This window comes from Hylobates moloch, unplaced genomic scaffold (assembly GCF_009828535.3).
Source record: "Hylobates moloch isolate HMO894 unplaced genomic scaffold, HMol_V3 SCAFFOLD_1, whole genome shotgun sequence".
NCBI lineage: Eukaryota > Metazoa > Chordata > Mammalia > Primates > Hylobatidae > Hylobates > Hylobates moloch.
The window spans coordinates 103,783,878-103,805,875 of record NW_026652276.1 but is presented as its reverse complement, the minus strand read 5'-3'; positions in this window follow the sequence as shown (position 1 = coordinate 103,805,875).

Sequence of the window (21,998 nt, the reverse complement as noted above, 5' to 3'; positions counted from 1 at the left end):
AGGAACAGGCCAGGAAGCGTGCTGTTGGTTGGCGAAGGCCTCCTTCTAGGGGAGGCCAGAGGGGAGGCCTTTCGGAGCCCCTGACATGTGGAGGTGAAGGTGGGAGGTGAAATGGACTATCGCTCTTTGGAGGTCGAGTGTACACTGCCCCATCCGTGTAACCAGCCTTCCTGTGAAGTGGGAGGGTGCCGTCCTTATTCTGCTGATGAGGAAAGAGAAGCTTGGACGGCGAAGTAACCCAGCTCCAGGTCACTCAGCCAGTGCACGGCCCGGATTCTTTCCTTCACTGACTCCTAACGCAGTGCTCTGTGTATTTTGTCACCACCCTTCAGGCTGTGGGGACCAAGGGCCGAAGGGGTGCGGCCTGAGGCTGCCGGGACACTGTTCCTAGGTGGCGCGGTGGCATTGAATGGGTTAAGGAGGGGAGGTGGCGGGGTGTCCCTTAACCGCACCTGGCCCAGTATCGGTCACGTGGCCAGGGTTTCACCTGCCCCGCTGAGCAGGGACAATCGGGCTGCTTGTTTTGTGGCTGGTCACCATGGTGACAGCAGCGTGCCAGGGGAGGTCATGGGGCAAATTCCTGCTGGCTGGCCAGGTGGGGCAGGAGTGTCAGCTGTGCTGGCACCAGTCGGGGCTTCCCGGAAGACCCCTGGAGTTTTCCCGTGGGGCTGTCCCTAGGGGGCCCCTATGTGACTCCCCTCAAAAACTCCTCCCATCTCAACCCCCACATCAGCCCAGCTTCTCTCCTCCCAGATTTTGAACCTGAGTTGATGTATTAAGCAGCCGGGATTTTCATATACATTATTTTGTTTAATCCGCCCAGCAACCTTTCCCACGTGGGAATGGTAATCCCTGCAGGTCTGCTGCCGGCTGTGCCTCCCCTACGACTCACCCAACACTTTGAGAACTCTGGCTCCTTCCTGCCCTGCTTCAACAAGCCCAGATCCATTAGAGCCTCTCACTGTGCGCCAAGCACCTTCCTAGACGCAGCCATGAACAAAACAACAAATTAATCAATCTCACAACAAAGGATTCTGTCCGAGTATTTATTTTCTTTGGAACAGGTTAGGTTGGCCCCAGTCATCCAGAGAAGGTGGGGATGGCACAGGATCAGGCCAGGGCTCTGGTATCCAGAATATCTCCACGAGCTCTCTCTGCCACCTCCCTGCCTAACCCACACCTGCTGCCCACCGAGCCTTCCCACGGATTGTCCACAGATTCCCACCAGCTGTACAGATTCTCCTGCTTCCAGTCACGCCTCCCTCTGCTCCCTAATCTCCAACAGGCCCTGCTGATAGTAACAGTTGTCAATTTTTTTTTTTTTTGAGATGGAGTCTTGCTCTGTCGCCCAGGCTGGAGTGCAGTGGCACGATCTTGGCTCACTGCAACCTCCACCTCCCAGGTTCAAGCGATTCTCCTGCCTTAGCCTTCAGAGTAGCTGGAATTACCGGCACGCACCACTATGCCTGGCTAATTTTTGTATTTTTGGTAGAGACGGGGTTTCACCGTGTTGGCCAGGCTGGTCTCAAACTCCTGACCTCAGGTGATCCACCCGCCTCGTCCTCCCAAAGTGCTGGGATTACAGGCGTGAGCCATTGTGCCCCACTGGTTGTCAACTATTTTTTTCTGCCTCCTGATTCTGTGGAAGACCCAGTGTCTCCCAGGAACAGTCTCATCACATGTACAGATTCTTTCTTTTTTCTTTTTTATTAAGACAGGGTCTGGCTATTGTTGCCCAGGCTGGTCTCAAACTCCTGGGTTCAAATGATCCTCCTGCCTCGGCCTTAATAAGTGCTGGGATTATAGGTGTGATTCTTAAAGTGGCAGGGTGAGGACACCTTCCTTTTTGGAATGAATGGAGGATGGTAAGAGAGTCTGTGTATTTTGACACCCAGCAACCTCTACCCCACTTGCCTGCAGGATATAGCTCAGTCTCCTCTGTCTGCATTTTGGTGTCTTTATTTTTTTTACTTGTTTGTTTATTTATTTATTTTTATTATTATTTTTATGAGGCAGAGTCTCGCTCTGTCCCCCAGGCTGGAGTGCAGTGGCGCGATCTTGGCTCACTGCAAGCTCCACCTCCTGGGTTCACGCCATTCTCCTGCCTCAACCTCTCGAGTAGCTGGGACTACAGGTGCTCGCCACCACGCCTGGCTAATTTTTTTGTATTTTTAGTAGAGATGGGGTTTCACCATGTTAGCCAGGATGGTTTCGATCTCCTGACCTCGTGATCCACCCACCTCGGCCTCCCGAAGTGCTGGGATTACAGGCGTGAGCCACTGCGCCCGGCCTTTATTTATTTATTTTGAGACGAAGTTTCACTCTGTCGCCCAAGCTGGAGTGCAATGGCACGATCTTAGCTCACTGCAACTTCTGCCTCCTGGGTTCCAGCGATTCTCTTGCCTCAGCCTCCTGAGTAGCTGGGACTACAGGCATGCGCCACCATGCCTGGCTAATTTTTGTATTTTTAGTAGAGATGGGGTTTCACTATGTTGGCCAGCCTGGTCTCGAACTCCTGACTTCGTGATCCACCTGCCTTGGCCTTCCAAAGTGCTGGGATTACAGGAGTAAGCCACCGCGCCTGGCCCTGGTGTCTTTATTTTTTTGAGACGGAGTCTCGCTCTGTTGCCCAGGCTGGAATGCAGTGGTGCAATCTCAGCTCAGTGCAATGTCTGCCTCTCAGATTCAAATGATTCTGTTGCCTCAGCCTCCTGAGTAGCTGGGACCACAGGCATGCGCCACCACACCCAGCTGATTTTTTTGTATTTTTAGTAGAGATGAGGTTTCACCATGTTGGCCAGGATGGTCTCCATCTCTTGACCTCGTGATCCGCCCGCCTCAGCCTCCCTCCCGAAGTGCTTGGATTACAGGCGTGAACCACAGCGCCCCACAGGTTCTGTTTATTTTTATCCCTTAAATAGCTCTGATTGCTTTTTAAATTTTATTTATTTATTTATTTATTTAGAGATAGAGTCTCACTCTGTTGTCCAGGCTGGAGTGCAGTGGTGAAATCTTGGCTCACTGCAACCTCTGCCTCCTGGGTTCAAATGATTATCTCGTGCCTCAGCCTCCCAAGTAACTGGGATTACAGGTGTGTGCCACCACACCTGGCTAATTTTGGTATTTTTAGTAGAGCTGGGGTTTCACCATGTTGGCCAGGCTGGTCTTGAACTCCTGACCTCAGATAATCTGCCTGCCTCTGCTTCCCAAAGTGCTGGGATTACAGGTGTGAGCCACCACGCCTGGCCTAATTTTTAATTTAATTTTAATTTTATTATTACTTTTTGAGACAGGGTCTCTGTTGCCCATTTTTATTTTTTTATTATTTTTTGAGACAGAGTCTCACTCTGTTGCCGAGGCTGGAGTGCAGTGGTGCAGTATTAGCCACTGCAACCTCAACTTCCTTGGCTCAGGTGATCCTTCCACCACAGTCTCCCCAGTAGCTGGGACCAGAGGCACGTGCCACCTTGCCCGGCTAATTTTTGTATTTTTGGTAGAGATGGGGTTTTGCCATGTATCCTAGGCTGGTCTCAAATTCCTGGGCTCAACTGAGCCTCTGGCCTCAGCCTCCTGAAGTGCTGGGATTACAGTCCTGAGCCACCGGGCCCGGCCAAGCCCTGATTTCTCTCCAGCACCCTCCATCTCTAGGGCCCTGTCTCTCCTCTGCCTTGCCGCCTCCTCCTGGACTTGTCCATTTTGGCCCCTTCAGACATTTCCCTCCCTGGTCATCTGCATGATCTTTTAACAACATAAAATATGCTTCTATGTTAATCTATTTTCTTCTTTTGTACATTTTCCTATTTTTCTGGGTTGTGGGTTCTGGGCTCATTGCCCCGGGGGATGCATACGGCTGGACCTAAGAGTGGAAAAGCTGGTTTATGTGTTTCAAAAGCTGAAGCCCTTAAGGGAAGGGAATGCCTCAGCAGAGACAGTATCTTGGCCAAGAATGGAAGGAAGGTCTGCCACCTGCTTCTTGGCAGGGTCCCCAGAGAAGAATGGCTCATGAGTCTGCCAGGCCGGCAGGACCATAAGCAGCTTGCAAAATATTCCTCTGTTTCCCAGGTTCAGAGCAGACACAGTGCAGCCTGCAGAATTGGAGGGGCTGTTGACACAGGATGATGGATGTCTTGTCATTGCTGCTTGAGGGCTGGATGCTGTACAACTCCCTGCAGCCTCCCTCCTCTCTAAGCAAATCTGGCCCTGTTGAGTATCCAGAAATTGTGGCCCAGTCTCAGGAGGACTGAGGTTAAACTTGTTTCCAGGCCGGCTGTGATGGTCATGTCTGTAATCCTAGCACTTTGGGAGGCTGAGGCAGGCGGATCACTTGAGGTCAGGAGTTTGAGACCAGCCTGCTCAACATGGTGAAACCCCATCTCTACTAAAAATACAAAAATTAGCCAGTGTGGTGGCGCACACCTGTAATCCTAGCTACTTGGGAGGCTAAGGCAGGAGAATTGCTTGAATCTGAGACGTGGAGGTTGCAGTGAGCCGAGATTGAGTCACTGCACTCCAGCCTGGGTGACAGAGCAAGACTCCATCTCAAAAAAAAAAAAAATTGTTTCCAGCTGCTTCTGTAGAATAGAGCATTGAGGATGGACACTAAGATGAATTACAGAAAATAATGTCATTGCACATTTAAGTTTGTTATTGACATTCGGTGACTGCTAGAATGCCATACATATTGGTCCACAACCAACTGACTTTCCTTTTCTTTCTTTCTTTTTTTTTTTTTTTTTTTTTTGAGACAGGGTCTGGCTCTGTTCCCCAGGCTGGAGTGCAGTGGCAGGATCTCGGCTCACTGCAACCTCTGCCTCCCGGACTCAAGAGGTCCTCCCACCTCAGCCTCCTAAGTAGCTGGACTACAGGCACATGCCACTACACCTGGCTAATTTTTTTTGTTTGAGAGCCCAAAAAAACAGGAAAGCGTACAAAAAAACAAAATAGATTAACATAGAAGCATATTTTATGTTGTTAAAAGATCATGCTGATGACCAGGGAGGGAAATGTCTGGAGGGGCCAAAATGGACACATCCAGGAGGAGGCAACAATACTCGCTCTATCACCCAGGCTGGAATGCAGTGGTGCGATATCGGCTCACTGAAGCTTCTGCCTCCCGAGTTCAAGCAATTCTCCTGCCTCAGCCTCCCAAGTAGCTGGGATTACAGGTGTGTGCCACCACGCCCAGCCTAATTTTTGTATTTTTTTGTGGAGACGGGGTTTCACCACATTACCCAGGTTGGTCTCAAACTTCTGAGCTCAAGTGATCCTCCTGCCTCAGCCTCCCAAAGTGTTTACAGGTGTGAGCCACCGAACCCAGCCTCTTTTTTTTTCTTTTTCTTTTTCTTTTCTTTCTTTCTTTTTTTTAAAGAGACAGGGTCTTGCACTGTCATATCCAGGCTGGAATGTGAAGTGCATTAAAACAATCATAGCTCATTATGGCCTCCAACTTCCTGGCTCAAGTGATTCTCCTGCCTTAGCCTCCTGAATAGCTGGGACTACAGGTGTGTACCACCATACTGGCTAATTTTACATATTTATTTATTTTAGTTTTAGAGATGGGGGTCTCACTATGTTGCCCAGTCTGGCCTTGAACTCCTGGGCTCAAACAATCTTCTCTCCTTAGCCTCTGGACTAGATGGGACTACAGGTGTGCACCACTGTGATTTACATTTTTATTTATTTTCATTTTTATTTTTGAGATGGAGTTTTGCTCTTGTCACCCAGGCTGGAGTGCAATGGTGCAATTTCGGCTCAGTGCAATCTCCACTTCCTAGGTTCAAGTGATTCTCCTGCCTCAGCCTCCTGAGTAGCTGGGACTATAGGTGTGAGCCACCACACCTAGCTAATTTTTTGTATTTTTGGTAGAAATGGGGTTTCACCATGTTGGCCAGGCTGGTCTCAAACTCCTGACCTCAAGTGATCTGCCTGCCTCGGCCTCCCAAAGTGCTGGGATTACAGGCGTGAGCCACCGTGCCCAGCCGATTTACTTTTTTTGTTTTTTTTGAGATGGAGCCTCGCTCTGTCTCCCAGGCTGGAGTGCACTGGCGCCATCTCAGCTCACTGCAACCTCCACCTCCCGGGTTCAAGCAGTTCTCTGCCTCAGTCTCCCAAGTAGCTGGGATTACAGGCTCCCGGCTAATTTTTGTATTTTTAGTAGAGACGAGATTTCACTATCTTGGCCAGGCTGGTCTTGAACTCCTGACCTCATGTGATCTGCATGCCTCAGCCTCCCAAAGTACTGGGATTACAGGCGTAAGCCACCATGCCCCGCCCAGTTTACTTTTTTTTTTTTTTTTTTTGAGGCGGAGTCTCGCTCTTTTGCCCAGGCTGGAGTGCAGTGGTGCGATCTCGGCTCACTGCAAGCTCTGCCTCCCGGATTCACGCCATTCTCCTGCCTCAGCCTCCCGAGTAGCTGGGACTACAGGTGCCCACCACCATGCCCGGCTAATTTTTTGTAGTTTTGGTAGAGACGGGGTTTCACCATGTTAGCCAGGATGGCCTCGATCTCCTGACCTCGTGATCCGCCCACCTTGGCCTCCCAAAGTGCTGGGATTACAGGCGTGAGCCACTGTGCCCGGCCCCGATTTACATTTTTAAAGGACTATTTGGCTGTGTAGAAGAAGGCGTGAGGCAGATTAGAGGGGACGCGGAGGAGAGGCGGCAAAATCAGGAAGCTCTTGCAGACATTCAACTGAGGCATGATGGCCACATGACTGGAAGGTGGCTGTGGAAGTAGGGAAAGAAGGATATATTTGGGATGTATTTTGGAGTTGGAATCAACAGGATTTGATGAGGAATGGGATGGGGAGGGGGGAAGATGGTGGTGTGGGAGAGGAAAACACCGAGGACAACTCCCAGGTTTCTGGATTGAACATGTAGGTGGCGAGTAGTTGTGCTATTTACTGAGATGGGGAAGGTGGGTTTTGTTTGTTCGTTTTTTTCCACTCTATAGGGTGCGAGTAAGGAGACTCTAGAGTGTCCACTTGGGACATTCTAGCAGTTACTGAATGTCAATAACAAACTTAGATGTGCAATGAAATTATTTTCTGTAATTCTTAATTCTGTAATCTTAGCTTTCACCCCAGTGCTGTAGGGGGCCTGCCCCTCCACACCTGTGGGTATTTCTCATCAGGTGGGACGAGAGACTGAGAAAAGAAATAAGACAGAGACAAAGTAGAGAGAAAGAACAGTGGGTCCAGGGGACCAGCGCTCAGCATACGGAGGACCCGCACCGGCACTGGTCTCTGAGTTCCCTCGGTATTTATTGATTACTATTTTCACTATCTCGGCAAGGGGAATGCAGCAGGAGAACAGGGTGATAGTGGGGAGAAGGTCAACAGGAAAACATGTGAGCAAAGGAATCTATGTCACAAATAAGTTCAAGGGAAGGTACTGTGCCTGGATGTGTACATAGGCCAGATTTATGCTTCTCTCCACCCAAACAGCTCAGTGTAGTAAAAAATAACAGAGCAGCATTGCCGCCAGCATATCTTGCCTCCAGCCACAGGGTGGTTTTCTCCTATCTCAGAATAGAACAAATGTACAATGGGGTTTTACACCGAGACATTCCGTTTCCAGGGACAAGCAAGAGACAGGCCTTCCTCTTATCTCAACCACAAGAGGCCTTCCTCTTTTACTAATCCTCCTCAGCACAGACCCTTTAGGGATGTTGGGCTGGGGGACAGTCAGGTCTTTCCCTTCCCACGAGGCCGTATCTCAGGCCGTCTCAGTGGAGGGAAACCTTGGACAATACCCAGGCTTTCTCGGGCAGAGGTCCCTGCGGCTTTCCGCAGTGCATTGTGCCCTTGGTTAATCGAGACTGGAGAATGGTGATGACTTTTACCAAGCATACTGCCTGTAAACATATTGTTAACAAGGCACATCCTGCACAGCCCTAGATCCCTTAAACCTTGATGCCATACAGCACATGTTTCTGTGAGCACAGGGTCGGGGCTAAAGTTATGGATTAACAGCATCTCAAGGCAAAACAGTTTTCTTAGTACAGATCAAAATGGAGTTTCTTACGTCTTCCTTTTCTACATAGACACAGTAACAGTCTGATCTCTCTTTCATTTCCCTATACAAGGCTCTATATGTTTGAGATGCCCCTGAGATATTAGAACAGTTAACACTTATGGAATGCTTAACAAATGCCAGGTACTGTTCTTGTTACCAAAACAGCAGGGGTTCAGGTGAGGTCCTGCTGCTTGCCGCACAGAAAGCCAATCACTGCGACGATTGTTGCCAAGGAAGAAGGCTTTAATTGGGTACTGTGGCTGAGATGGGAGATTGGTCTCAAATCCATCTCCCTGATCCACTGAAGTTAGAGTCTTATATAGCAGGGAACAAATGTAACCATGTATAGGAAAACAGGAACTCGGCGGAAGGGTAAGGAAGCAATCATGATGAATGAGGGGCCTGGCAGTTCATTGTCTAGATGCCATGATCTGGTGAGTTTCAGTTCTTTCATACTTTTTGAGAGGCCTGACGGTCATTTCCTGAAGAAACTCAGATCAAGTAAACGTAAGTTTCAAGCTTTAAGACCAGAAGGGTTGACCGGCACCATGGCTCATGCCTGTAATCCCAGCACTTTGGGAGGCTGAGGCCAGTGGATCGCTTGAGATCAGGAGTTTAAGACCAGCCTGGCCGACATGGTGAAACCCCGTCTCTACTAAAAATACAAAAATTAGTTGGGTGTGGTGATGGGTGCCTGAAATCCCAGCTACTCAGGAGGCTGAGGTGGGAGAATCGCTTGAACCGGGGAGGTGGAGGTTGCAGTCAGCCAAGATCGTGCCATTGCACTCCAGCCTGGGCGACAAGAGTGAAACTCCGTATCAAACAAACGAACAAGCAAGAAGACAAAGTACTAGGATTATAGGCATGAGCCAACACTGTGTCCGGCTTATCTAAGATTTTCATAGCTAGAGAGAAGTTAATGCCTGGCTTTGAAGCTTCAAAGGACAGGCTGACTCTTGTTTTGGGTAATGCAGCTGGTGACTTGAAGTTGAAGCCAATGCTCCTTTGCCATTCTGAAAATCCCAGGGCCCTTAAGAATTACATTAAATTGGCCAGGTGCGGTGGCTCACCCACTTTGGGAGGCTGAGGTGGGCAGATCACCTGAGGTCAGGAGTTTGAGACCAGCCTGACCAATATGATGAAACCCCGTCTCTACTAAAAATTAGCCAGGTGTGGTGGCGGGCACCTGTAATCCAAGCTACTAGGGAGGCTGGGATGGGAGAATCGCTTGAACCCGGGAAGCGGAGGTTGCAGTGAGCCGAGATCACGCCACTGCACTCCAGCCTGGGCAACAAGAACGAAACTGTCTCAAAAAAAAAAAAAAAAAAAGAAAGAAAAAAAAGAATGACATTAAATCGACTCTGCCTGTGCTCTAGAAATGGAACAACAAAGCTTAGGTGACTGCACGTCTGTTTACAAGACAGTTTGCTGAATATTTCCACTGTTGACACCTCCTGCTCAGAAAAAAGAAAAGATTCTGTTCAAAATATTATTGCTCATTGACAATGCACGTGGTCACCCAAGAGCTCTGCTGAAGATGTACAAAGAGATTAATGTTGTTTTCATGGCTGCTAATAAAACATCCATTCTGCTGTTCATGGATCAAGGAGTAATTTAGACTTTTAAGTCTTATTATTTAAGAAATACATTTTGTGAGGCTGTAGCTGCCATAGATAGTGATTCCTCTGTTGGATATGGGCAAGGTAAATTGAAAACCTTCTGGAAAGAATTCGCCATTCTGGATGCCATTAAGAACATTCAGGGTTCATGGGAGGAGGTGAAAATATCCACATTAGCAGGAGTTTAGAAGAAGTGAATTCCACCCTCATGGATAACTTTGAGGAGTTCAAGACTTCAGTGGAGGAAGGAATTGCCGATGTGGTGGAAATAACAAAAGAACTAGAATTAGAAGCGGAGTGTGAAGATGGGACTGAATTGCTACAATCTCATGATCAAACTTGAACAGATGACGAGTTGCTTCTTTGTTATGTCTTGGTTTTTTTTTGAGACAGAGTCTCGCTCTGTCGCCCAGGCTGGAGTGCAGTGGTGTGATCTTGGCTCACTGCAACCTCCGCCTCGTGGGTTCAAGAGACCCTGATGCTTCAGCCTGTTGAGTAGCTGGGATCACAGCTGTGTACCACCACGCCCTGCTACTCTTTGTATTTTTTTTTTTTTTTTTAAGAGAGGGGGCTTCGCCTTGTTGGCTAGCCTGGTCTTGAACTGCTGGTCTCAAGTGATCCGCCCGCCTTGGCCTCCCAAAGTGCTGGGATTACAGGCGTGAGCCACTGTGCCTGGAAGGGGTTGCTTCTTATGATGAGCAAAGAAAGTGGTTTCTTTTTTTTTTTCTTTTTGAGACAAAGTCTTGCTCTTTCACCCAGGCTGGAGTGCAATGGTGCCGTCTGGGCTCATTGCAACCTCTGCCTCCCGGGTTCAAGCGATTCTCCTGCCTCAGCCTCACAAGTAGCTGGGACTACAGGCACGTGCCACCATGCCCAGCTAATTTTTGTATTTTTAGTAGAGATGGGGTTTCACCATGTTGGCCAAGGTGCTCTCAAACTCCTGACCTCAAGTGATCCGCCTGCCTCAGCCTCCCAAATTGCTGGGATTACAGGCGTGAGCCACCGCACCCGGCCAGAAAGTGGTTTCTTGAGATGGAAACTACTCCTGGTGAAGATCATGTGAACACTGTTGAAATGACAACAAAGGATTTATAATATCCCATAAACTTGTTTGATCAGCCATCTAAGTTTTATAGTTTTAGATCTTCAGGTCTTTGATCCATTTTGAGTAAATTTTTTTATATGGTGTTAAGGATCCAACTTCATTTTTTTGCATGCGAATATCCAGTTTTCCCAGCATTATCTGTGAAAAGATTGCCCTTTCCTCACTGAATGGTTTTGATATCCTTATTGAAAATTATTTGACCTCATATACGAGTGTTTATTTCTGAGCTTTTTATTCTATTCCATTGGTCTGTATGTCTGTCTTCATGCCAGTACCACTGTTTTGATTACTGTAGCTTTGTAGTAAGTTTTGAAAGCAGAAAGTATGAGTCCTCCAACTTTGTTCTTTTTTTTTTTTTTTTGAGACAAAGTCTCACTGTCACCCAGGCTGGAGTGCAGTGGCACGATCTCAGCTCACTGCAACCTCCACCTCCCAAGTTCAAACGATTCTTGTTCCTCAGCCTTCTCAGTAGCTGGGATTACAGGCTCGCACCACCATGCCTGTCTAATTTTTGTATTTTTAGTAGAGACGGTGTTTCACCATGTTGGCCGGGCTGGTCTTGAGCTCCTGACCTCAGGTGATCCGCCCGCCTCGACCTCCCAAAGTGCTGGGATTACAGGCGTGAGCCACCGCGCCTGGCCTCTTACTGTTTCTGGATATGAATTTCCTGCTTCAACCAGGTCAACCTTTGGTCACTGTTGTGCATATCATTTTTCTGCCCACCTCCTTGCTCTTGCACATCAGTGAATCCTGCCTGGGAAGGCTTCCCCTCTTAGCTCTGCCCATCTCAAACTTACTTATTTAAGACTCAGAAGCCTGCTTATAGGTTGGGCATGGTGGCTCACGCTTGTAATTCCAGCATTTTGGGAGGCTGAGATGGGCGGATCACTTGAGCCCAGGAGTTCCAGACCAGCCTGGGCAATATGACAAAACCCTATCTCTATTTAAAAAAAGAAATTTAGGCCAGGAGCAGTGGCTCACGCCTGTAATCCCAGCACTTTGGGAGGCCGAGGTGGGTGGATCACAAGGTCAGGAGACTGAGACCATCCTGGCTAACATGGTGAAACCCCGTCTTTACTAAAAATACAAAAAAATTTAGCCGGGTGTGGTGGCGGGCGCCTGTAGTCCCAGCTACTCGGGAGGCTGAGGCAGGAGGATGGCATGAACCCGGGAGGCAGAGCTTGCAGTGAGCCGAGATCACGCCACTGCACTCCAGCCTGGGAGACAGAGCGACACACTGTCTCAAAAAAAAAGAAAAGGAAGTTTAATTAAAAAACAGCCCTGCAGCACTATTTACAATAGCAAAGGCGTGGAATCAACCTAAATGCCCATCAGTGATAGACTGGATAAAGAAAATGTGGTACATAGGCCGGGTGCGGTGGCTCACGCTTGTAATCCCAGCACTTTGGGAGGCCGAGGCGGGCGGATCACGAGGTCAGGAGATCGAGACCACGGTGAAACCCTGTCTCTACTAAAAATACAAAAAATTAGCTGGGCGTGGTGGCGGGCGCCTGTAGTCCCAGCTACTCGGAGAGGCTGAGGCAGGAGAATGGCGTGAACCCGGGAGGTGGAGCTTGCAGTGAGCCGAGATTGCGCCACTGCACTCCAGCCTGGGCGACAGAGCGAGACTCCCTCTCAAAAAAAAAGAAAAAAAAGAAAATATGGTACATATACACCATGGAGTACTATGCAGCCATAAAAAAGAATGAGATAATGTCTTTTTCAGGAACGTGGATGGAGTTTGAGGCTACTATCCTTTGCAAACTAACACAGGAACAGAAAACCAAATAGCATATGTTCTTGCTTATAAGTGGGAGCTAAATGATAAGAACTTATGAACACAAAGAGGGAAACAACAGACACTGGGGTCTACTTGAGGGTGAGGGTGGGAGGAGGGAGAGGAGCAGAAAAGATAACTATTGGGTACTGGGCTTACTTGGGTGATGAAATAATCTGTTCAACAAACTCCTGTGACACGTGTTTACCTATGTAACAAACCTTCATATGTATCCCCAAACCTAAAATAAAAGTTAATTAAAAAACCCAACCAAAAACTGGCCAGGTGTGGTGGCTCACGGCTGTAATCCCAGCACTTTGGGAGGCCGAGGTGGGCAGATCACTTGAGGTTAGGAGTTTGAGAGTAGATGGGCCAACATGGTGATACACCATCTCTACTAAAAATACAAAAAGTTTGGCTGGGGATGGTGGCTCACGCCTCTAATCCCAGCACTTTGGGAGGCTGAGGCAGGAGGATCACCTGAGGTCAGGAATTTGAGACCGGCCTGGCCAACATGGCAAAACGCCGTCTCTACTAAAATTACAAAAATTAGTCAGGTGTGCTGGTGGGTGCCTGTAATCATAGCTACTTGGGAGGCTGAGGCAACAGAGTTGCTTGAATCTGGGAGGTGGAGGTTGCAGTGAACCGAGATCGTGCCATTGCACTCCAGCCTGGGTGACAAGAGGTAAACTCCATCTCAAAAAAACAAAAACAAAAAACCCCCCAAAATTAGCTGGGCATGGGGGTGGGCACCTGTAATCCCAGCTACTTGAGAGGCTGAGGCAGAAGAATTCCTTGAATATGGGAGGCAGAGATTGCAGTGAGCAGAGATCGCACCACTGCATCCTAGCCTGGGCCAGAGAGTGAGACTCCGTCTCAAATAAAACAACAACAACAACAAAAAACAACTAAAAAAGCCAAAACCAAAACAAAAAACCCTTACTTACTCAAGGCTCAGTCTGTGAAGTCTTTTAGACTGTTACAGCCCTCTATGACCTTTGAACTCTTCTGGAACCAATCTGCTATTCCTTGATTGCACATAAGATATAATTAATTTATTTTCCAAACTGCATGATGGGCGTGGGCCTTGTCTTCCCTTTACAGAGCATCAGCTCTGAGCAGGGCATTCTGCTAGGCTCAGGGCATGCTGAGGATGACAAGATGGTTAGGGGCTGCTCCCTGACAGAGCTGATGGTCTGGGGGTAGAGGAAAGATAAGCTAAGAGGTGATTCTGGACCAGTGTAACAAATAGCATCGTATGGTCATGGATGCAGGATGCACAGGAGTCAGGGAACCTTTCTCAACTGAGATGTGAAATGACCTCTTTTTTTTTTTTTCTTTTTTGAGACTGAGTCTCACTCTGTCACCCAGGCAGTGTAGTGGTGCAATCTCAGCTCACTGTAACCTCCGCCTCCTGGGTTCAAGCAGTTCTCCTCCTCAGCCTCCTGAGTAGCTGGGATTACGGGCGCAAGCCACCATGCCTGGCTAATTTTTTTGTATGTTTAGTAGAGATAGGGTTTCACCATGTTGGCCAGGCTGGTATGGAACTCCTGGCCTCAAGTGATCCACCTGCCTTGGCCTTCCAAAGTGCAGGGATTACAGGCGTGAGCCACCGTACCCGGCTGAATGATTTCTTTCTTTCTTTTTTTTTTCCCGAGCAATCTTGCTCTCGCCTGGCTAGAGAGCAGTGGCGCGAGTATAGCTCACTGCAGTCTTGACCTTATATGCTTAAGTGATCCTCTCACTTCAGCCTCCCAAGTAGCTAGGACTATAGGCATGTGCCACCATGCCCAGTTAATTTTTAACATTTTTTGTAGAGATGGGGGTCTCACTATGTTGCCCTGGCTGGTCTCAAGTGATCAACTTCTGGGCTCAAAGTGCTCCTCCCGCCTTGGCCCCCCAAAGCGCTTGTATTACAGGCATGAACCACCAGGCCTAGCCTATAAAGTGATCTCTAAGCTTGGGAAGTAGAGTGGGGTGAGGTTGGATAAACTGCCAAGAAGAGAGAACTTGTGGCCAGGAGCGATGGCTCATGCCTGTAATCCCAGCACTTTGGGAGGCCGAGGCGGGAGGATCATCTGAGGTCAGGAGTTTGAGACCAGCCTGGCCAATATGGTGAAACCCCACTTCTACTAAAAATACAAAATTTAGCAGGACGCAGTGGCACGTGCCTATAATCCCAGCTACTCAGGAGGCTGAGGCTGGAGAATTGCTTGAACCCGGGAGGCGAAGGTTGCAGTGAGCTGAGATTGTGCCACTGCCCTCCAGCCTGGGTGACAGAGCAAGACTCCGTCTCAAAAAAAAGAAGAGAGGGCCGGGCATGGTGGCTCACGCCTGTAATCCCAGCACTTTGGGAGGCTGAGACGGGCAGATCATCTGAGGTCAGGTGTTTGAGACCAGCCTGGCCAACATGGTGAAACCCCTGTCTCTACTAAAAAAATACAAAAATTAGCCAGGCGTGGTGGCATGTGCCTGTAATCTCAGCTACTCAGGAGGCTGAGGCTGGAAAATCGCTTGAACCCGGGAGGCGGAGGTTGCAGTGAGCTGAGATCGCACCACTGCACTCCAGCCTGGGCAACAGAGCAAGACTCTTTTTTTTCTTTTTTTTTCTAGAGACGAAGAGAGAACTTGTGCTGAAGCCTATGGTCCAGAGAGTGCAGGGAGAGTGCAGGGTTTTTGAGGAGAGAAAGGATGTCGAGTGGGGTTGGACTTGGTGGCTGGGATGTGGAAGGGCAGTTTGGGGAGCACAGGTGGAAACGGAGAGGCGAGCATGGCCTGTGCTCACAGGGGCTCCTAAGGCATGGCATGAAGTCTGAGTGGGATCTGGAGGGCCATCTGGGGGTAGAGGGCCTGAAAAATTTTAAGTAGGGGAATGACATGGTCAGACTCAGGATTGCACTGCGACTAATGGCTTGGAAAGGGGCATAGCTGGGTTGGGAGTGTAGGGAGGGAGCCTGGGGACCAGAAACCCTCTCCAGGCTGTTACAGAAAGAGGGTGGTGTCCTGGCTGGAGTTGCGGCGGTGCGAGTGGAGAATAGAGGTTGATGCATCCAGACATAAAGAGAAGGTTGACAGTTTAGGGACTGGTTATGGTATTGTATTGTATTGTATTGTATTGTATTGTATTGTATTGTATTGTATTGTATTGTATTGTATTGTATTGTATTGTATTGTATTGTATTGTTTTATTTTATTTTATTTTATTTTATTTTATTTTATTTTATTTGAGACTGAGTCTTGCTCTGTTGCCCAGGCTGGAGTGCAGTGGGGTTATCTTGGCTCACTGCAATCTCTGCCTCCGGGGTTCAAGCTATTCTCCTGCCTCAGCCTCCCAAGTAGTTGGAATTATAGGTGCGTGCCACCACACCCAGCTAATTTTTTTTATTTTTAGTAGAGACAGGGTTTCACTATGTTGGTCAGGCTGGTCTCGAACTCCCGACCTCAGGAGATCCACCCGCCTCGGCCTCCCAAAGTGCTGGGATTACAGGGGTGAGCCACTGCGCCCGGCACCACCTCTTTTTTTTTTTTTTTTTTTTTAATTTTGGAGACAGGGTCTTGCTCTGTCGCCCAAGCTGGAGTTCAATGGCGTGATCACGGCTTACTGCAGCCTTGACCTCCTGTGCTCAAACAATCCTCCCACCTCAGCCTCCTGAGTAGCTGGAACTACAGGCGTGCACCACAATGCCTGGCTAATTTTTGTATTTTTTATAGAGACAGGGTGTTGCTTTGTTGCCCAGGCTGGTCTTGAACTCCTGGCCTCAAGTGATCCTCCCACCTCTGCCTCCCAAAGTGCCAGGATTACAAGCGTGAACCACTGCACCTGGCCAATACTCCTTCTTTTATAGTTATGAGCTGGAGGCAGCAAGTGACTTGGTCAAGGTCCCGCAGTGGGCACCGGGCGCCCATGCTCTCGCGCTCTCCTGGCTCTGCAGAGCATTCTTGTCTCAGCATAGGTGACCTTTCGGGCAATCCTGGTATGGGAGGGGGAAGGAAGGTACTATCTGTTCTTCCAGGCCAGCCACAGACCTTGAGGGAGCCACAATAAACGCTGTGTTTGTTTGATAAAGCAGTTGGCTTTTGGTCTGGCAGGAGGAAGAGCTGGAACAGGTGTGGCAAGAGAGGGCAGCCTGCAGCACCTCTGTGGGAGATGGGTGAGACAGCCCCAGGGCCTGGCAGGGGGCTCCAGGGCTGTGAGTTTTGAAGAAACCTAGGGACTTTCTCAGCTATCTCTGTCATGTGGCACCACCCCAGGGCCTGGCAGGGGGCTTCGGGGGTGTGGAGTTTGAAGAAACCTAGGGACTTTCTCACGACCTAGCCATCTCCCACACGTGGCCATCTCTCTCATGTGGCACCACCCCAGGGCCTGGCAGCGCGCTCCAGGGCTGTGGAGTTTGAAAATCCCAGGGACAGCCGGGCACGGTGGCTCACCCCTGTAATCCCAGCACTTTGGGAGGCCGAGGTGGGCGGATCGCCTGAGGTCAGGAGTTCGAGACCATCCTGGCAAACATGGTGAAACCCTGTCCCTACTAAAAATACAAAAATTAGCCGGGCGCAGTGGCAGGTGCCTGTAATCCCAGCTACTTGGGGGGCTGAGGCAGGAGAATCGCTTGAACCCGGGAGGCGGAGGTTGCAGTGAATGGAGATCGTGCCATTGCACTCCAGTCTGGGTGACAGAGCGAGATTCTGTCTCGAAAAAAGAAAAAAAAGGCCGGGCGCAGTGGCTCACGCCTGTAATCTCAGCACTTTGGGAGGCCAAGGTGGGCAGATCATGAGGTCAGGAGATCGAGACCATCCTGGCTAACATGGTGAAACCCCGTCTCTACTAAAAAAATACAAAAAATTAGCCGGGCGTGGTGGCGGGCGCCTGTGGAACCAGCTACTTGGGAGGCTGAGGTGGGAGAATGGCATGAACCTGGGAGGCGGAGCTTGCAGTGAGCCGAGATTGCGTCGCTGCACTCCAGCCTGGGCGACAGAGCAAGACTCCATCTAAAAAATAAATAAAATAAAAAGCAAAAACAAAAACAAAACAGAAAATCCCAGGGACTTTCTCATGATCCACCCAACACTCTCATGTTCCCAGGCCCCTGCCTGATGGAATACACCAGAATCTTTTTTTTTTTTTTTTTTTTTCCTGAGATGGAGTCTTGCTCCCTCGTCCAGCATGGAGTGCAGTGGTGTGATCTCGGCTCACTCACTGCAACCTCTGCCTTCTGGGTTCAAGAAATTCTCCTGCCTCAGTCTCCCAAGTAGCTGAGATTACAGTCGCAAGCCACCGCACCCAGCTGTGAGCTGCCACGCCTGGCCCAAAATCTTAACAATACAAACTCACATTAATTGAACTCCTACTGTATACATAGCACTATGCCATGTGCTTTTCATGCAGACAGGCATGTCTTCATTCCACAGATATTTTTGACCAGCCTCCCTGTGCCAGCCCTCTCTGGGTTCTACAGACAGAGAGAAACAGCTCAAGACACTGTCTGTGACCCTGGGAGATGACTTTCTGGTAGAGAAGTCTAACAAGAAACAAAACAACAATTGGCCAGGCTTAGTGGCTCACATCTGTAGTCCCAGCACTTTGGGAGGCTGACGCGGGCAGATCACTTGAGGCCAGCAGTTCGAGACCAGCCTGGCTAACATAGTGAAATCCCATCTCTACTAAAAATACAAATTATTTTCTGGGCACGGTGGCTCACACCTGTAATCCCAGCTACTTGGAAGGCTGAGGCAGAATTGCTTGAACCTGGGAGGTGGAGGTTGCAGAGTGAGACTCTGTCTCAAAAAAAAAAAAAAAAAAAAAGAAAGGGCCGCGCGTGGTGGCTCACGTCTGTAATCCCAGCACTTTGGGAGGCAGAGGTGGGCGGATCACAAGGTCAGGAGTTTGAGACCAGCCTGGCCAATATGGTGAAACCCCGTCTCTGCTAAAAATACAATTAGCCAGGTGTGGTGGCACATACCTGTAGTCCCAGCTACTCAGGAGGCTAAGGCAGAAGAATCGCTTGAACCCTGGAGCTGGAGGTTGCAGTGAGCTGAGATCGTGCCACTGCACTCCAGCCTGGGCAACAGAGTGAGACTCTGTCTAAAAAAAAAAAAAAAAGAAACAAAACAACAATATACAGTGGCATAGTAGGTGCTGTGACAAGGCGACAGTAGGCTACATGGGAACCCAAAGGATGGCTCAGTTAAGCCTCAACACAGCCCAGTGTTATTATCATACCCATTTTGTAGATGAGGAAACAGGTTCAAAGGAGTAAATGCCACTGTTTATCTGGTCAGTTTGGTTTTGGCCAATTTTCCTCTGCAGGGGGTAAGGATAAAGATGGGGATGGAAAAGACAAGTAGACAAGTTAGAGGGGCTCTCATGGATCAGCCAGTTTCAGCCTCTTTGTTGAAATGATGAGGAAACTGCTGGGTGTGGTGGCTCATGCCTGTAATCCCAGCACTTTGGGAGGCAGAGGCGGGAGGATCACTTGAGGCCAGGAGTTTAAGATCAGCCTGGGCAACATAGTGAGACCTCATCTCTATTGAAAAAACAAAAAAATTAGCCGGGTGTGGTGGCACCCGCCTGTGGTCCCAGCTACTTGGAAGGCTGAGGTGGGAGGATCCCCTGAGCCCAGGAGGTAGAGGCTGTAGTGAGCCGTAATGATGTCATTGTGCTCCAGCCTGGGCAATGGAGTGAGACCCTGTCTCAAAAACAACAGCAACAACAACAAAAAAGAAATGATGGGAGGCTGGGTGCGGTGGCTCACAGCTGTAATCCCAGCAATTTGGGAGGCCGTGGTGGGAGGATCACTTGAGGTCAGGAATTTGAGACCAGCCTGGCCAACATGATGAAACCCTGTCTCTGTTAAAAATACAAAAATTAGCTGGGCGCGGTGGTGCGTGCCTGTAATCCCAGCTACTTGGGAGGCTGAGGCACGAGAATCACTTGGACCTGGGAGGTGGAGGTTGCAGTGAGCCGAGATTGTGCCATAGCACTCCAGCCTGAGCGACAGAGTGAGATTCTGTCTCAAAAAAAAAAAAAAAAAAAAAAAAAAGATGGGGAAACAGACCTGGAAGGGGAAGGGATTTTCTTTCCTTGGAGCTACACAGGAAAGCAGTGGCCAGGCTGAACCTAGAGTGATCAGGTTTCCTGACTCCCGCCTGGGGTGTGTTTCCTGATGCCAAATGCCTTTCTCTTCTCTGACTGTTGGAAGATTTCCTGGAATCTCTTACCTGGGACCCTGCTCAGCTGTGGTCTGTGTGTTACCAGGTCCACCACTTCTGCTTAGGCCTTAGACTCCAGAAAGGATAAAAAAAAGAAGTTAGGATGGACCTGAAGCCAGACACAGATGCGTGTGCACATGGGGGAGGCTGTAGGATGGAGTAGGATACCTCCCTTCCCCCATCCTTCCCCCAGGAGGCCCCAGGGGTGCCCAGGTGTTGGGAGAGACCAGGGGAGACTCTGAGGCCTGGGAGCCCTGCCATTGGGGATTGGATCTGTCTCCCTTCTCTGCCACATCCCCCGGCTTGGGGGTGCTGGGGTGGGCTAAGGAGGCAGGTGAGACCTGGGCCTCACAGTGTAGCCAGGAGGGATGGCGTCCAGGCTGCTGTCTTGAAGCTGATGGTAAATGAATAACCGTGCCCCTGCCTCTACGGCTCCCCGGCTCTCCTGGCCACGGACTGCTGGGGGTGGAGGCAGATGCAACCCCTTGGTCCTCTGCCCATGCCTGCAAATCCCATCCCAGACAGGCCCAGAGAAACCTCCTCTCGCTTCCTTCCCCTTCATCTCCTATCCCTAAGCCCTTTCATTGTCTAAGGTGACCTCCTTCTCCCATCCTTCCCTCTCACTAAGCCCTGGCCCCTTCACTGAGCCCCTCCCATCTCTAAGCCCCCTTCCTTCTTGGAGCCCTTCCCCTTGCTGAGCCCCACCCCTTTTCCAGTCTCATCCTTTCATCCTCATTCCCTCCCTCCCTCTCTTTCCCTCTCTTTCCCTCCCTTCTACCCTCCCTCCCTCTTTTTTCTTTCTCTTTCTTTCTTTCTTTCTTTCTTTCTTTCTTTCTTTCCTTCCTTCCTTCCTTTTCTTTTTCTTTTTTCTCTGTCTTTTCCTCCCTTTCTTTCTTTCCCCTTTCCCTTCCTTCCTTCCTTCCTTCCTTCCTTTCCTCTTTCTCTCTCTTTCTCTGTCTTTTCCTCCCTCCCTTTCTCCTTTCCTTTCTCCCTTCCTTTCTCTTCTTTCTCTTTCTCTCCCTCTCCCATCTTTCTTTTTCTCTCTCTTTTTCTTTTCCTTTCCTTCCTTCCTCTCTCTCTCACTTTCACTCTCTTCTCTCTCGCCGCCCCCCTCTCTCTCCTCTCTCCCCTTCTCTCTCCTCTCTCTCTCCCATCCTTCTCTCCTTCTCCTTTTTCTTTTTGAGATGGAATTTTGCTCTTGTGGCCAGGCTGGAGTGCAATGGCGTGGTCTCGGCTCACTGCAACCTCCGCCTCCCAGATTCAAGCAATTCTTCTGCCTCAGCCTCCCAAGTAGCTGGGATTACAGGTGCCCACCACCACGCCCGGCTAATTTTTGTATTTTTAGTAGGACGGGGTTTCACCATGTTGGCCAGGCTGGTCTCGAACTCCTGACCTCAGGTGATCCGCCCACCTTGGCCTCCCAAAGTGCTGGGATTACAGGCGTGAGCCACAGGACCGACCGTCCCCTCCCTTCCCCTCCCCTCCCCTTTCCTTTCTTTGTCTTGCTGTGCCGCCCGCCTCGGCCTCCCAAAGTGCTGGGATTATAGGTGTGAGCCACCATACGCCCGGCCTTTTTTTTTTTTTTTTTCTGAGCCAGAGTTTCTCTCTTGTCACCCAGGCTGGAGTGCAGTGGTTCGATCTTGGCTCACTGCAACCTCTGCCTCCTGCGTTCAAGCGATTCTCTTGCCTCAGCCTCTGGAGTAGCTGAGATTATAGGTGCCAGCCACCACACCTGGCTAATTTTTTTTTTTTTTTTTTTGAGACGGAGTCTTGCTCTGTCGCCCAGGCTGGAGTGCAGTGGTGTGATCTCGGCTCACTGCAAGCGCTGCCTCCCGGGTTCACGCCATTCTCCTGCCTCAGCCTCCCGAGTAGCTGGGACTACAGGCACCTGCCACCACGCCTGGCTAATTTTTTGTATTTTTAGTAGAGACGGCGTTTCACCATGTTGGCCAGGCTGGTCTCGAACTCCTGACCTCAGGTGATCCACCTGCATTGGCATCTCAAAGTGTTGGAATTACATGCATGAGCCACCTCACCCAGCCTTCCTTGCTATTAATAGTGACCCACTTCCTCTTCCTTGGGTCATTAGGGGTGACTACACGTTGGTGTTTTTTAACTGGAGGGGAATTTTTCTGGAGTTAAGTGGAACATTCTACCATGAAATCTAGGCTGTGCGCGGTGGCTCATGCCTGTTATCCCAGTACTTTCAGAGGCTGAAGCTGGAGGATCACTTGAGCCCAGGGATTTGAAAGGGGCCTGGGCGAGATGGTGAGAC